This window comes from Erythrolamprus reginae, chromosome 3, assembly GCF_031021105.1.
Source record: "Erythrolamprus reginae isolate rEryReg1 chromosome 3, rEryReg1.hap1, whole genome shotgun sequence".
In the NCBI taxonomy this organism is placed as follows: domain Eukaryota; kingdom Metazoa; phylum Chordata; class Lepidosauria; order Squamata; family Dipsadidae; genus Erythrolamprus; species Erythrolamprus reginae.
The window spans coordinates 181,021,344-181,037,074 of NC_091952.1; positions in this window are offsets into that span (position 1 = coordinate 181,021,344).

The following is a 15,731-nucleotide window of genomic DNA, read 5'->3' on the forward strand; positions in this document are numbered from 1 at the left end:
ACAGCCCCCCCCCACCCCAGTGCTTCGCCTCCCGCTGGGCAAGAGCGCTCGGGTGGCAGCCCCCGCTCCCCCGGCACAAAGCTAACCCCGCCCCCTGGGCAGCCAGAAGGCTCCTTTGGGAAGGCGGCCGCAGGGGTAGGAGGTGGAGAGGCAGGATAACTTTGCGCCGCTTCGGAGCCCGTTTCTTTCCTGCTGCCACTATCTCCTTGAAGGTTTTCCCAACGATGCGCTGCGCTGGGCTCCGAAGTGGTGCAAAGTTCTCCCTGCCTCCTCTGCGGTTGGGAGGCTCCTTGGGGAAGGTGGCTAGGCTTAGCAGATCAAGCCGCGCCTCCTGGATCAAGCCGCACCTCCCGGGCCTTCCGTCACTGAGCCTCGCCGGCCCGGAAAATCGCAACCCGTGTTGCCTGCGGCGTCGAGGGAAACCGAGCCAGGAGCCGCGGTGATGCTGCTCTCGGCTTGGCCTCCCTCCCCGCCGCAGGCAACACGGGCTGTGATTTTCCGGGCCGCTCAGCGGATCAAGCCGCGCCTCCTGTCACAGCCTCGCCGGCCCGGAAAATCGCAGCCCGTGTTGCCTGCGGCTGCGAGGGAAACCGAGCCAGGAGCCGCAGTGATGCTGCTCTCGGCTTGGCCTCCCCGCCGCAGGCAACACGGGCTGCGATTTTCCGGGCCGCTCAGCGGATCAAGCCGCGCCTCCCGTCACAGCCTCGCCGGCCCGGAAAATCGGAGCCCGTGTTGCCTGCGGCTGCGAGGGAAACCGAGCCAGGAGCCGCGGTGATGCTGCTCTCGGCTTGGCCTCCCTCCCCGCCGCAGGCAACACGGGCTGTGATTTTCCGGGCTGCTCAGCGGATCAAGCCGCGCCTCCTGTCACAGCCTCGCCGGCCCGGAAAATCGCAGCCCGTGTTGCCTGCGGCTGTGAGGGAAATCGAGCCAGGAGCCGCAGTGATGCTGCTCTCGGCTTGGCCTCCCTCCCCGCCACAGGCAACACGGGCTGCGATTTTCCGGGCCGCTCAGCGGATCAAGCCGCGCCTCCCGTCACAGCCTCGCCGGCCCGGAAAATCGGAGCCCGTGTTGCCTGCGGCTGCGAGGCAAAACCGAGCCAGGAGCCGCGGTGATGCTGCTCTCGGCTTGGCCTCCCTCCCCGCCGCAGGCAACACGGGCTGTGATTTTCCGGGCCGCTCAGCGGATCAAGCCGCGCCTCCTGTCACAGCCTCGCCGGCCCGGAAAATCGCAGCCCGTGTTGCCTGCGGCTGCGAGGGAAATCGAGCCAGGAGCCGCAGTGATGCTGCTCTCGGCTTGGCCTCCCTCCCCGCCGCAGGCAACACGGGCTGCGATTTTCCGGGCCGCTCAGCGGATCAAGCCGCGCCTCCCTGATCAAGCCGCGCCTCCTGTCACAGCCTCGCCGGCCCGGAAAATCACAGCCCGTGTTGCCTGCGGCTGCGGGGAAAACCGAGCCAGGAGCCGCGGTGATGCTGCTCTCGGTTTGGCCTCACTCGCCGCCGCAGGCAACACGAGCTGCAATTTTCCGGGCCGCTGAGTGGATCAAGCCGCGCCTCCCATCACTGAGCCTCGCCGGCTCAGTGACGGAAAGCCCAGGAGGCACGGCTTGATCCACTGAGCCTGGCCGGCCCGAAAGTTCGCAACGCACGTTGCCTGCGGCGGCGAGGGAAGCCAAGCAGTCGGACGCACCCTCGCCGCCGCGCCCAGCCGCTGCCCGCCCCGTCCTAGCCTGAGCCGGGCCCGTTCGGTCACGCCTCGCCCGCCGCCCGCCCGATCCTGCGCCTCCTGCTTCCCCCCCCCAAGCCAAAAATACAAAGGCAGTCTGCTCCATGCTGCTCCGCCCTGCCTGTCATGCGGCAGCAGACCGTCTTTGTGTTTTTCACTGAGGGGGGAGCAGGAGGACCTTCCTGACTCCCTTCCCCAGCGCCGGACCTCCTGCCTTCCCTCCCAGCCAAAAACCCAAAGCGGCCTCCTGAACGTTTTCCGTCTTACCAACCTGCTGCCGCCGCCGCCGAGAAGCCCCGCAGCCCGGCTGTCACCTTTTAAAACAGCCGGGTGGCTTCCCAGCAGCCTCCCGAACGCCAAACCCGAACTTCCGGGTTCAGCTTCGGGAGGCTGCTGGGAAGCCCCCCGGCTGTTTTAAAAGGTGACAGCCGGGCTGCGGGGCTTCCCAGCAGCCTCCGGAATGCCGAACCCGGAAGTTCGGGTTTGGCGTTCGTAAGACGAAAAACGTTCGTAAGAAGAGGCCAAAATTTTCTGAACCCCGGGTTCGTATCACGGGTTGTTCGTAAGACGAGGGGTTCGTATCTTGAGGTACCACTGTAGTTGTCATTGCCAGGCCTGAGATTGGTGTATTTGGTGAACGTGTGTGTGTGTGTGTGTGTGAGAGAGAGAGAGAGAGAGAGTGAGAGAGAGAGAGAGAGAGAGAGATATTATTATTGCTTTTTATATCCGGCAGTTATATTTTGTGACTAACTTTTAATTCTAAAACATAATAATTGTAGTTTTAAAATGCAATCAATACTTCTAAATTTTGTTTTTTGCTAAATTGTATCTTATTAATGGGTTTTCTTTCTAAATAAATGAATAAATGTGTCAGTCTTTCTAAATAAATAAATATAGATGGATGGATGGATTTGAAATATTTATATTCCATTTCTAGGGTTGCCTTCTTGAAATTTCCTATTTGAATAATTTTAGTGGAAACTAAGTATAATCAGTAAAGACCCAAGAAAATAAATGGGAATTATCAGGTTTTTTTCCACATAAAACTGATTGGGCTATTAAGTATCAGAATGTAGAATCAGTGCTTTAAATAATAAATTATTCAGGATAACTTGATTGCCCCTCAAATCATGTACTGTACTACTATGAGAAAATCATACTGCTACTGTTCGCTTTTCTTTCCTTCGGGCAAAATATAGTTTCAGTGTAGCAATACATATAAAATTAGGTATTCTTTATATGATTTTCTTTCATTCTAGGATCAATATGCATGAAATTAGAAGCTTACAATGTTTTATGCAGAAATCCATTCTATTTATTAAATTTATACTTCTCTTTTCAGTCCAGTCCTATCCAATGTATAGATTAAATTTCGGACAGAACTATTTATGTTAGAAAATTCTGAAAGCTCATTTTTAGAGAGCATCAGGTGGGAAAATACATATTTAATATAAAATGATTTTAACTTACAGTTAGATAGATAAGATATAAATTGGGGGTCCCTTTATTAATTGCACTAGTGGCTCTTGGCCTAACTGAAATTTCTCACAGGAAACTTCAGGATAGGAATAAAAGAAACATACATTTGATTACTATAAATCTGGCTGCATTTATGGAAGATTATTTTTAGAAAGCTCCCTATTTTAGCAATGGACTTTCCAGGTTTGAACATGTGTTTAAAATTTCTCCAATGAGGCAAAAAAAATTGGAGCTAATTCCAATGACTTTATTGTACATTTCCTTTGATATTACCATAAGAGATGAGATTCTATGTGTCCCATTGCATTACAGTGGTCCCTCGATTTTCGCAGGTTTGAACTTCGCGAAACGGCTATACCACGGATTTTCAAAAATATTAATTAAAAAATACTTTGCGGTTTTTTTCCCTATACCACAGTTTTTCCTGCCCAATGACGTCATACATCATCGCCAAACTTTCGTCCGCCTTTAATAATTATTTTTTTTATAAACTTTAATAAATAAACATGGTGAGTAATAATCTAAATGGTTGCTAAGGGAATGAGAAATTGCAGTTCAGGAGTTTAAAGTGTTAAGGGAAGGCTTGTGATACTGTTCATAGCCAAAAATAGTGTATTTACTTCCGCATCTCTACTTCACGGAAATTCGACTTTCGTGGGCGGTCTCGGAACACATCCCCCGCGAAAATCGAGGGAACACTGTAAATAGGAAAAGAAACTCCTGGCAAATTTTTTATCTTCAATAATAAAACTTTGCTGAAAGGCCATATGGGTACAGAAGTAGAAAAGCCAGTATGTGCTTTCGAGCAATTACCTCCAATAAGCATCAAGATCAGATTCACAGATTTGATAACCACACAAATGCAGAGACCTCTATTGTTGAAATTGCTTGATGGATATGTTTGATTGTGTATTTCATTTCATAACACTTGTTAAGGGAGAAGTGTAAATCAACCAGAGGTGAGGGAAAGAAAAGCCTCACTCTAAAAGTACTTGATTTTTTTTCTTGTCTCTGTACTCTTAGCAACTTCAAGATAATGGGTCTGGGCATATTGCCAATTTAAGTTTTCATCTTTGAGTTTAAAGGCTTGGTTTAAAATTGTTCTGTGTACAGTATTTATTTGTAATAACAGAGATGAACTACAATACTATCTCACTGAGAAGTCATGCAATTCTTTATTTCTTGGAGGAACAAGTTAAAGTTCTTTTCAGTTTTATAAGAACTAAGCCATTGGGTTATTGTTTCAGAGATAGTTTTTTTACCTAAACACATAGAATGACTACAGCTGGGCAAAAAAAAGCATTGAGTGGGAATGACTTTTGACTTCCTACTAGCATTCCCATTGAATTTTCTTATAGGAAGTTGGTAGGGAACAAATAGATGGAAGCAACATTCTCCATCCTTCCCCACTGTTCTTTTCTGCCTCCTGCCCTCCTCCTTCCTTCCTTCCTTCCCTCCCCTTCCTTTACTGTATTTGTGGGTATCTTGCTGTAAGATCAAAGACACCCTTGAACGAGAACAAAAACGTTAACGTTAAAAAAACAATAACACTATTCTATTTGGGCTTGAAGTCACAAATGAACCTGATATAGATCAGGCTTGCAACATTATTGCATCAAAGTTCCCCATTGAAATCATTGAAGTTTCCAGAGATGGCCCCAAGTTTTAAGTGTTAGTATTAAGTATTAATATTAAGTACAGTATTCCCTCGATTTTCGCAGGGGATGCGTTCCGAGACCACCTGCGAAAGTCGAATTTCCGCAAAGTAGAGATGCGAAAGTAAATACACCATTTTTGGCTATGGACAGTATCACAAGCCATCCCTTAAGACTTTAAACCCCTAAATTACCATTTCCCACTCCCTTAACAACCATTTACTCACCTTTATTACTGGTACTCCCTATTGAATAAGACACTTAGTAATCCTGATATTTATAAACATAATTATTTATTAATAATTTTTTTTGTTATTTATTTGCAAAAATTATTAGTTTGGCGAGGACATGTGACATCATGGGGCGGGAAAAACCGTGGTATAGAAAAAAACCCACTAAGTAGTTTTTTTAATTAATATTTTTTGAAAAACCGTGGTATAGGCTATTTGCGAAGTTCGAACCCGCGAAAATCAAGAGAACACTGTATTTAGAGATGGTTCAGTGGCCCCACAATTCTGTAGAGTCGTTTGCAAATATGAACTCAGCAAAGGGAATTCAATCATTTATAATTACACTATAAACTCTATTAACAGAAATGACCCCAATACCAAAAAACTTCACTCAAGGCCTGACTTATCCATACTACAATGAATCCGCTCCCGCGAACTCTGAACAGATCTCAAAAAATGTCAAGACCAAGGACAAACCAACCTGTACAATAACTACTACGCTGGCTGCATCAAAACTAAGACCCGCAATCCACCATCCAACCTTCAAACCACCATTACCCCAAACCAGGGGTAGGCAAAGTTGGCTCTTCTATGACTTGTGGACTTCAACACCCAGAATTCCTGAGCCAATCATGCTAGCTTAGGAATTCTGGGAGTTGAAGTCCACATGTCATAGAAGAGCCAACTTTGCCTACCCCCTGCCCCAAACCATCCAAACTTCCAATCCACCTTCAACCAAAACCAACCCCTCTTAAACCAAAAGTAGGTATGCACACCCTTTATTTCCTCAATATCAACCACTGCTAATCTTAAATACAAGCTAATGAATTCAAGAAGCATCATTAACAAAATAGCCGAACTCTTACTAAAACTGCTAAATTTGACATATTTATCTGCGAAATGTGGCTAAATGCATCCCTCCCCAACTCCATTATCACAGTAAGAGATTATCATGTTTAGCGATCTGATTGCAAAACCCGTAGAGGTGGAGTTGCAATCTTCTATAAGAAATCACTGAAAAGGTGCAAATTAAACATGAACTCGATCTTCCGGAAACTATAATCTGTGAAACGACCTTAAATACCACACTTCACTTTCTACTATGTTATAGAGCCCCTGATTATGACATCACACATGCGAACAAGCTAACCTCATTACTAATGTGGGTAGCCTCCTACCCACATCCTCTTATATTTCTTGATGACCTAAATCTACCTCATATAAACTGGACCCTAAACAAAAATACAAGTGAACCCATACATTTAACCCATTACAATGCTATTAACAGTCTGGTTAGACAACTAGTAACAGACTCAGCAATTGTCTTGATCTCATCTGCAACAGTTAACATTCACTTTAAGGACTACAAATAAAAGAATCCTTTCCAACAATGACCATAGCACGATTGACTTTTGTCTCAATATATATCCTTACAAAAACCACAATGATGGGATAATCAATTACAACTTTTAAAAAGCCAGCTATGATATCATAGACGCCGACTTTTCATCTCCGACTTGATTGGCATACACTATTCTCTAGCTGTAATACTGCCGAAGATTACTATGATATATTTTTGCTCAAAATACAAAGAGTCATTAAATTATATGTACCACTAATAACCCCAAAACCAAGAAAAACAAATTACCCATAAAAATAAGGAAGCTCCAATCCAAAAAAAAATATCTCTTTGGCAAAAAATAATAATAATCAGGCTACATTGCAAACTTATTTTCCAGCCCTAAGTCTTTGCAGGCTTGTTTTCATTCCTATTCCCATCAAAGAAAATTATTTTCAGCCCTAACCAGGAAATAAAATAATGTGTTGAAGCTTAAGGACGGTAGCCAGATAAATACCTGGTAGGTAGATTTTTTCCCCTGTTCCCCCTCCCCCAAATAATGTGCATCTTATACTCTGATGTGTCTGAAAAATATGGTAATCTAGAAATATTGTGTGGTATAAAATTACTTACAAATACTTCAATGACAACTAAATATGTGGTTATTTTGTATGAAAAAGGATTACCCATTGATGTACAACAAATTATTGATGTAAGGAAACAGGAATTGTAATAGCTTTGCTTAATATTTATGGACCTAATTTAGATTCTATTATGTTACGCCAATGTTTTCAATACTTAAATGAGTGCATTTATGGGCTAGTGGTCATAGGAAGAGATTTTAAAGACATTGGATCCTGACCTGGATAAAAATACACTGCTGGGGATGGATGGATTATTAGTGAAGGAAACTATTAAGACCTACACTATATGGAAGAAATAGCCCTCTGCGTGCCAGTAAATTTATTTATTATGTTGTATTTTGGTTTTTTATCCTTGTACACCGCCCTGAGTCCACTGCAGAAAGGCGGCCTATAAATTCAATTAATAAACAATACATAAATAAAATAATAAACAAATAAACAAACTTTGGAATACAACTCTAGTCTGCTTTGGTTACTTAAAAAGTGATCTATTTCTTTATCATAACAGCCTGGCATTATCAATAGAACACAAAGACTAAGTATTGGTGGGGGGAAGGGTTCTCTTTGTCATCAGGCCCAATAATTTTCCCTCAATTTTTCCCAAGAGGGGGAAGAGGAAGTAGAAAAGAAGGGGAGAGAGGGAGGAGGAAAGTAGGAAAGAGGGAGGAAAAAAGGTAGAAGGAGATGGAGGGGAGTAGTATGAAATATAGAAGGAAAACAGATGGGAGATAAAAGTACAAGAGGTACAAATTTATGATATTTGTTTATGGCATTTTGGGAAGAAATGTATAATGTATATATGTTTTGATATGGTGTATGTATGGATGTTTATGTAAAGTTGGTGAAAAAATAAAAAAATCTTTAAAAAAAAGATTCCCGCATTTTGTAATGATAATGGGATGACCTTTACACTTTTACCAGGAAATGCCAAGTCTGAGGTCTGCGATCTATTATTGCTCAAGCCCAGAGCCTAATTTGAAATGCAACACCTAACCCTTGCAGGAAATAGCCAGAAGTTCAACAAAGTTCAGTCCTGGTTTCTGTTTAGATCCTAGTAAATCTAAATTCAATATACACAAGTGATAATCTCGGGCTTTGCAAAGTCAGTATTATTTACTACATTTGCCTTATTGGCCACATAAAGTTTTAAATCACTTCTATAACATTACTGAAATATCTCTTTCCAGTCAACTTCTTAAATTTTCTGCGGGGTTAATATTGTTCTTTTTTATCTTACAAATTCTGTTGGATGGAAAAAGCTGAGACCAACTTAAATCCATGAACTTTATAGCTGAAGCTTAAGTGATACCTTGTCTTACGAACTTAATTGGTTCCAGGACGAGGTTCGTAAGGTGAAAAGTTCATAAGACGAAACATTGTTTCCCATAAGAAACAATGTAAAAGCAAATAATGCGTGCAAACCCATTAGGAAAATCCAAACTTTAAGGCGTAAAAAAAAAACGGCAGGCGGACAAAGTGAAGGCTAACGGAGTGGAGACAGACAGCAAGGAGAAGCGAGGAATGGAGGTCCTAACGAAGGCTAATGCCACCCCAAATCTCTCCCAAAATCGCCCCTTCAAAACCTTCCTACGTTGCCCCAAATTGCTCCAAAAATCACCACTCCAAGAGCTTCCTATCTTGTCCCAAATTGCTTCTAAAATCACCCCTCCAGCTGCTTCCTATGCCACCCAAATTGAAGTCCTAACAAAGGCAAATCGAGTGAAGAAAGGCAAGCAAGGAGAAACGAGGCATTTTGAATGGAGAGGTGAGTTTGGAAGACTTTGGAAGTGATTTGGGGTGGCTTAGGAAGCTTTTGGAGTGGCGATTTTTGGAGAAATTTGGGGCAAGACAGGAAGCTTTGGGAGTGGCGATTTTTGGAGAACCATTATATATTTTTAAAATTTGCATTATAAGCTCCAAAAAAATAATTTTGGAAATAAAAAAACTGCCTGTTAAACTGATTAGGGGTCAACTTTTTTAATAACAACAACAACAAAAGCAAAAGAAGAAGGAACAAATAACACAAATATGTTTTTTATTAAATTAATTGGCATCGTTTTTCTCTTTCCATGGCCTCACTGGTTTATTTTCCAGCCCTGAAAATTTTGGGCTGACATGGAAGAATTAGGTCACTAATTTAGTATACTTGGCTCAAGAACACATTTATTGTTCAACGCAAAACTGTTAGCTGACTTTTAAATGCACATTTATTATCCAATTGGCTTGAAAAGCAAAAACAGATTTCAAAATCAGATCCAAGAGTGGTAAATATTAAGCAGGTATGGGCTTATTAAGTTCAGTTGTATGGTCCCAGCTTGATCTGCAGCAAAATAACCATTCTTTACATGCAAAGGAAAGCAAATACAAATTATTTATTGCTTTACATAACTCATTGTACTACAGGTAGTCCTCCATTTACGGCCACAACTCAGTCCAAAATTTCTATTGCTAAGCATGACAGTTAAGTGTGTTTTGCCCTAATTTACATTCTTCTTTTGCCACAGTTGTTAAGCAAATCACTTCAGTTGTTAAGTGAATCATGTAGTGTGAATGGCTCAGTAGTAATGGTAAAGGAGATACACAAACTACTTGCATACTAGTTACTGGCACTTAGAGGGATACAGTATTTACAGAAATATAAATCTTTAGCAGCAGTGTTAGTTGAACATTACACAATGGGGAAGAAAAAAATATTCCCTTTTATTACATAATTCCTGAGTTCTGGACAAGATCCAGACTGGGATCAAAACTACACTTATTGAGATAATTAGCACTTGGACAAATCACTTATTTCAATAAACTGCTCTGGACCACTGTCAAAAATTGTGTGGCAGGAAGACAAAGTACTATTTTAAAGTGCAAAAACAAAAAGAGGAAAGTATGTTACTAGTGCAAAACATTTCATAACAACATGTCTCAGAATAGTGTCTGCAGAATGAAAGTTTCCCTTTTTTAGTTATGAGTCTGATCTCTGTGTGCACATAACCTCTTATTGGACATAAACAACTTCCTAAGAGAATAGTATTGCATTAAGTAATCTTTTGGTTGCTGTCCATCAAATTTATAAGGTGAAGAAAAAAATCTCTCTTCACTAGAGGCTATGAATGAAAATGTTTGCAATGTTCTTAAAGCGAGCCCAAGTCTATCTAAAAATAAGTGGGTGGTGTGTGTGTTTTTAAATTCTGCATTACAGGAATACTCCCCTTAATACTCTTGCCTGACAATTGCCTATATACAATTTTAGAACAAAATGACCGATAACAAATGATATCTAGAAAAATAGTTTTAATCTTGTCTGTAGAAACATCAGTGTAGTTTTTAATGGCATTTGCTTCATCCTGTTGATAGCACCTTGGCTCCTTGTCATACTGTTACCTGGCATATATATAAAGATAAATTACAGTTTCATTGGTAGCTACAGAAGCAGAGCCATAACAAAACAATTTTGAAATTGTTTCTTCCTTTGATCCCAAGTTGTAATTGCTGACTGTCTAATATAAGAGGCTGCTTGAACAAATTAGGGCAATGAAAGACTAAGTGCTGCCGATTATATGGAATGCTGAAAACAACTCTCCTCACAATACTTGTTTTCTTAAATAGTCTTTCTGGGAACTTTATTCTATTCTTCGATGCAAGGACTTTTATGGTTTATTTAAATTAAACAAAACCAATGCTTTGTTTTAAAGAAATGTTTAATGTGGAATATTAAGAGTTTCATTATTTATCTGACATTCTAATATCCTGCTTTTGTCCCTCTGGAATTCAAGATGACATTCTTTCCTTCGTTCCTTTGTATTTGGTGTAAGTACTTCACAAAGATAAGACATCTGTTAACATGGAGTCAGACCACTGATGGGCTCCTACGGGAACGGTCAGGAACGCAATTCCGGTAGCAAAATTTGGAGCTCCACCCCAGAGCACCCAATTTGCACTGAAAGTTGTTGAAACAAAATGCATAAGCCACGTCCACAGTGTGGTAGTAAAAATTTTGGTAGCCCATCACTGAGTCAGACATTGGTTTGCACATGAAACCTAGTTATATATCTTGACCCAGACTGAACAGAAGATGTGATAGAGATAGCATTCCAGTGTCTACTGACTTTTGGGGTGTAGATTGGGAAGAAGTAGATCAGCCTTAATCTAAGCAAGAAAAACAAGTTGTGAATACAGAAACATTCTAATTTTACGAATATTCAACCTATAGTTCTCTATGAAGTTGCACTCTTTCTTGCAGAAATGGTTTGTAATCTAGGAGTCCTCTTGAGTCACAGAACAAGTGGAAGCTCCGAGAAGGATGTTTTTTCAGAGTTATCTTGTGCCAGTTATAACCATTCCTGAAACATCCCTGATCTTGTAACAACCACTCATGTGTTAGACATCTCTGTCTGGATTAGTATAATCACTAAGGAGATTTTGCACTTGGAGACAACCTTAAACTTCCAAGTAGTCCTGAATGCATCTGGCTCCAGTAGTGATCGAGTATGAAAGCTACCCTATATACAATAACAGTCTGCTCCATTGCATGGTTATTAATTTGCTTTCAGGTGTAATAAGAAACCAGTTGTCAACTTTAAAGCACTGCACAGTTCAAGGGCTTTATAACTAGGAAGTCACATTTTTCAGTGATTTCTGCATAACCAATAATATTAGATAGGGGGGACTCTGCAGTTCCCTTCTTTAAGGAACGTCAAAGGCCCAGAGTTAAGGCTTTTCAATGGTAGCCCCCTTCCCAAAATCAAATGAGCACCCACCTTGTTAGGTTTCAGGAAAGCCACTATATATTCTTGCTTTTCAAGACAAGACAATTCAAGATGGAATTCTTAGGAACTACCCCCATCCTGAGTTTCTCTTTGCTCCCTATGCACCAAACATTTTGTAATTACAACAGCAACTTTGATTTTTAACTTTTTTTGTAACAAGGAAATATAAGATGTTCAGTGTCTTGGATTGGAGTAACAAATAAACCTCATTAATTCAATAAACATGTCTCTCTATTAAGCTATTGTCAAATAATTTTCTTGTTTATAGTATTAAAGGAAAATGTGGCAATATTGAGTTCACACATTCCCCAAATTCCCATTTCAACATGTTGTTTGAATCCAGCCATTTGGATTGTAATCCAGAGTTTAGAACAGCCCTCGACTTTGGTTTATTTTGTACGTTGTGGTTAAATAACACATGGTTTAGTATGATAAGCAAGATAGTCTGCCCATTATGATCTGAGAAAGAATTCTAAACTGAAGATAGTAGTTTTCTAGTTTTCCCATGTAATTGCTACTTGTCCGGGACCAAAGTGCACTAGAGTACAAGTAAAAGTGCACTAGAGTGCCTTCCGTCCCCTGTCCTATTGCTCTTCTATATCTCCTATACCTTTCTTCTATTCCTATATCTCTTCTTCTATTCTTTCATTGATATGTTCTATTACTTTATCTTCTTTTCTATTATTTCTTAGATATATTTTACTATGAGTATCTCCTCTATAACCTTCATCATGTATTTTACTATGTGTATATAGATATATATACCCACTAAAACCCTCATTGTGTATTGGACTGACTGACTGACTGACTGACTGACTGACTGACTGACTAACTAACTAATTGCAAAAGCCAAGCTTTCAAATAGCCTGTAATCAAATCAGAGCATAGTGATATAGCACAAATAATTACAAGCTTCAAATTGTAACTGTGAAGTCCCAATCTATTCACAAGATAGTCAAACTCCCAATTTATTGAAATTATAAATGGACTAGCAAAAGAAATTAATGAAAACAAACAATGTTTTTGCCTTATGTGCTATAAAGTTGACATTGTATTTGTGCAGTGAAAGAATAATAAAATGGATACTGTGTGTTAAATTACATCAGTCTTCTAAAGCAGATGCTCCATTATTTTCTCCATTATATTGTTATCCAAAAATGTTCAGCAGAAGGTGGAAGGAATCAGAATTCTATGCATCGGAGTGGTCATCAAAATAGGAAACAATTTAAAGAATCTATTTAGAATTCCTCATCCACACAGTCTTACATACCATATTTTTGGTAGTATAAGACTAGTGTTGGGCGAACCGAACCCACACAATTCAGGTCCATACCGAATTTTGTGGTGTTCGGCATGCCAGACCCGAACCCGAATTTTTTAAAAAATTCGTGCTTTAGTTCGGCGTTCGTGCCAAACATTGCGAAAGCCACCGCCCAGCTGTCATCTGCTGAGAAGAGGAGGAGCCAGGCGGAAGGTGAACACCAGGGAGCTGTCAACCGGTCGGGAGGCACAAAAGGAGCTGGGGAATCCCATGAAGAGATTCCGGGGACGGAGCTTTGACATACACCAGCAGAGATTCCGGGGGCGGACCTTTGACGTACATTGGCAGGTTGCTAAGGACGCCAAAGTGATCACTTCCTGGATTCCATTTTTGAGCCTCCCCTCATTGAGATTCCCTTCATTTTTGCCGGTGCTGCTTTGAATCACAGCAAGGGGAGGCTCAGGGAAATCCCAGCAACACAAGAACAGGCGCTTCGGCTAGCAATGGAAGTCCGGAGGTGGGGTTTCCCAGCGAGGGGAGGCTCAGGGAAATCCCAGCAATGCAAGAACAGGGGCTTTGGCTGGCAAAGAAAGTCCGGAGGCGGGGATTCCCAGCGGCGCAAGGCAAAAGGGGTGACTTTTTGGATGGGGTTGCACACATTATTTGCTTTTACATTGATTCCTATGGGAAAAAATTGCTTCTTCTTACGAACTTTTCTACTTACGAACCTGGTCACGGAACGAATTAAGTTCGTAAGAAGAGGTACCACTGTACCTCGAGAACATGTTTCTCCACTACTGTACTTGTAAATAAGGGTTTGCACTATTCTAGATAATTAAGTAAATCATGTTCCTCCAAAATTTTAAATAAATTACCTCAATAGTCCTGAGAATCTTTTGCTAATGAGATTACATCAAGTAATTTAATGTGGAATAAGCAATAGAACAGAAATTCTCTTGCAGGGAAAGGTCATTGTTTTAAAATAGGCTGAGACCTGAGATACAATAGAAGTCAAGAATACTGATTTGCTGAAAAACTATCCGGAATTATTCACATGAAAGTCAGCCTTCTGTAGCTCAGGTGTATTTGCATCCCTGAACCATAGGCAATATGCTTTATTAGGAAAATATGGTAAAATACTGGCTAATTGACAAAACCAAATGTTGATATGACTCCATTTCTTTTTCTCTGTAGTATGAAGGTTTAAATGCAAATTTTTGATGATCTAACTCAGTGATGGCAAACCTATAGCATAGGTGCCACAAATGGCACGCAGAGCCATATCTGCTGGCCGTAGCTCAGCTCCAACGTGCATGTTTGTGCCGGCCAGCTGATTTTTGGCTCGCACAGAGGCTCTGTGGGGAAAATTTTTAGTTTCCATAGAGCCTCCAAGGTCATGGGCATTTTTACCTCCCCCGGCTCCAGGGAAGCCTTTGGAACTTGGGAAGGGAGAAACACAAGACTACTTGGCCCACCAGAAGTTGGGAAACACGCAGTTTCTGGCCTTCAGAGGGCCTCCGGGAGGTGGGGGAGGGTGTTTTCACCTTCCCCGGGCATTGAATTATGGGTGTGGCACTTATGTGTGATAGGGTGCACACATGCTCATTGGCACCTGAGGAAAAAAAGGTTCATCATCACTGATCTAACTATTCATCCTGTCTATATTTCTTACATGTATTGTTTTTATTCTGCCAAATTCAAAATAATGACATAAAGGATTTCCATGTCTGTGTCTAGTCAGATTTAATTCCATATTATCCAGTATCATGTGCCTTTATCTTTTGTTTATATAACCCATTGTGTTAAAAATACTATAGCTACCCGACTTTCCTGAATTATTATCCCAGTACCATCTTTCATTAAATAAATGCATGTGATATATTACCCTTTCTTTTATGTTGTTATTGTATTGTAATTTTTAAAGGCAGCTTTGAGATACATGTACTTTTTCTCATAATACTTTGCACAATATATCAACATGGACATGTTGTTATTATACAGTGGAACCCCGACATAAGAGCTGCTCTACTTAAGAGCAACTCGAGATAAGAGCTGGGAGGGGAGAGATATTTTTGTTCTACTTACAAGCCCAAATTCGAGATACAAGCGCCAAGGAGCTGTCTCCTGAAGCCAAACGCTAACTTCCGCGTTCGGCTTCAGGAGACAGCTGCGAAGCGGCGCGCGTGTTTTAAAAGGTTGCAGCCGGCCTGGGGGGCTCGGGGGGGGGTGCTTGCAGCTTTCTTTCTTGCTCTTTTTCTTTCTCTCTTTTACCTTCCCTTCCTCTATTTCTTCTTTTCTTTCTCCTTCCCACCTTCTTCCCTCCCTCCCTCCCTTCACTCATTCCTCTCTTACTCTCCCCTTTCATAAGTTTCCTTGCTTCCTTCCTCTGTTCCTGTCCCTTCCCTCTTTCCTTCCTTCCTTCCCACCCTCCGTCCATTCATTCACCCATTCCTCTCTTGATCGCTTAAAGCCGGTCCCTGGTGCAAAAAGGGTTGGGGACCTCTGTCCTACAGGATTGGGTGGCAGAGAGAGTTGAACATATGTAAATTTAAAAGTTTAAGAAAGTTTACAAGTTAAGTGAAAGAAACTTCATTATTCATTTATATGTACATGTACATTTCTTCATTAAAAACATGTCTTT